Genomic DNA, 2,527 nt, shown 5'->3' on the forward strand with positions numbered 1-2,527 from the left:
TATTATATTTTTTCATTGTATCACAAACTATTATTTTTTTTATTATTATTTTCTATATAGATATCTATCATTATCTCACTGCTGCTGTTATATTACCTTGTTATATATGTAGGGGTAAAAATCAGTCGAGTCAAGTCGAGTTTTACTTTTAACGAGTTATATTATAAATAGATAGTTCAAACTAAGCCTATATTTGTTATTTTATAGACTTTTTTTTTAGATTCGAGTATGACCTGTTTAAAACCTGCAAACCCACAAGTCTATTTAAAAAATCTGTTTCATGAATTATAACTCAAAATTTTTTGTAAAACATAATTCGTTTAAATATCAATCATTAGTCACGTATTATAACTATACTTACAATTTAAAAATTAAAAAAAACTACAATTTTAACTAATCTTGATTATTAATTCTTTTTAATTTTACTTTGTATATAATATAAGTAAATAGTTAAAAATTTAACCTAACAATAATTTATTTTTATAAAAAAATATTTTAACGAGTCGCTCAAGGACTTAGTAAGATTTTTTTAAGCCGAACCATGAACTTCCGATAAATAGCCCAACCTACTTTCACTGCTACCTATATCCTTGCATTACATTTGCTAAATGCACAAATAAAGAAGAGAAAAGAAAATTGAATTTATTTCTTACAAGTTACCACTGTGTGACAGCAAGAAAATGAGGCATCCAAAGTTTCCAAATAAAAATGGCATCTCTGAAAAATATATTATTATTTATTATATATAAAATTAGATGGTATCATGACTTACTATTTTTAAGCCAAACATACTTGTGGTCGAGCGTCGCAATATCAAGAAGTAATTTATCTGCTCCATTGTTTTTGCCTATGAGTTTTGTTGGCAACTTAGGATGTCATTTTCTCTGTTATGCGTTTCAAATAATGGCTAATTACCTTTATACATTTGCTTTCCGACTTTATCCCTTTAAATATCGAATATTATCTTATGGGGGAATGTTGGCCTGTCCACTTTCGGGGTTGGCAAGCTCACTCAGCTCCTACGTTCTTCTTTTTTCTCCATATTTGTTACTTTCTTTCTAAAAGCTTTCGATAATAATAGATGCTGTCTTGGAATTGGAACTGATGAAGCTCAAAATAAATAAACAAATAAAAAAATTCTCTCCATATGTCTCTACATATTATATTAAGAACATATTCTAGAGCCCGTCCCCATGACACATTTTTATAAATAATACCGCTTATGAAAACTAGCCAAACCTTTATTGGCATTGTGATTTTAATGGTTTCTATTTTTTTTAAAATTGGTTGCTGGCCTAAATATGTGGTGTGCGTCTGTGAGACATGATTTTACTATATAAAAATACTATTTGTACACTAAAATCATCTATAACACTATATATTTGTATATAAATATATATTGCTTAACTCATTTTTAATATATATTTTATACTAATAATTAATTTTAATGTGCATCTAATATAATTATTTATCTATATATCATGCATCTCCGATCCATAACATTGTTATAAGTGATTTAATTTTTACTCGTAATATTTTAGTCCTTAAAATTAAAAGATGCATATCAAATTAGTCTTTAGATTAATTTTCTCATTTTTTTTATAAATTTAAAAGAAAATGTATTTACAAGTGTAAAAAATATTAATTTATTTTTTAATAAAATAAATTATATATAAAATAATAAAAATTATTATTGGTTTCTCTTCATACTAACTAATACTCAACGATGGTGTTTCGGTACACCATGTTACTAAGAAATATTAATCGATTTAATAACTTTTGTAATGATATAAGTTTATGAATTTAAAAATTTAAAAAGTATTTCATAAAATGTGAAGTTTTAACGAGTAACAATGTTGATCATATTGTTTTGACTTCAAGAATGAATATGATACCAACGAATAAAATTATCCAAGTAAATTTTAATAAAGACAAAAGTTCATAAGTATTGTTATTAATGAAAAATTAATCTATTTTAAAGACAAATATAATTTTTTTCTATGGATTCCTAATTCGGCAAGTCGAGGATTAATCCACCACATATTGATGTTCTATTTATTAAAGGTCTGTCGGTAATTAATGGATTGCTTATACGCACAAGACAAAATTCAAACTCCAAATACTTGCTTAAGCGGACAAATAAGATGATCATTCAACCAATCTAAATTGATTAAAATAGATATTAACTATTTTAAATATTTTTAAGTTGTAACATATTTATAATAATAATGATTATATATATTCTTTCTTTAAATTTTAATAAAAAAATTTATATAATTTTATGTATTATCCCGTGCAGGACACGGGAACATATACTAGTTCTTCTAAATACCTGTTGTTATATATACTAGTGGCTCAATAAATACGGTGTCTATTCCGTCATTTTTTTATTTTAAGAGATTAATTTGATAAAATAATTTAAAAATTAAAAAAAATATTTAAAATAAATATAAAAGTTTTATATAAGTTATTTAATTTTTAAAATGTATAAAGTTTTAAATTTAAATTAAAATAAATATTAAAAAAT

Source organism: Arachis duranensis, chromosome 3 (assembly GCF_000817695.3).
Source record: "Arachis duranensis cultivar V14167 chromosome 3, aradu.V14167.gnm2.J7QH, whole genome shotgun sequence".
Classification (NCBI taxonomy): domain Eukaryota; kingdom Viridiplantae; phylum Streptophyta; class Magnoliopsida; order Fabales; family Fabaceae; genus Arachis; species Arachis duranensis.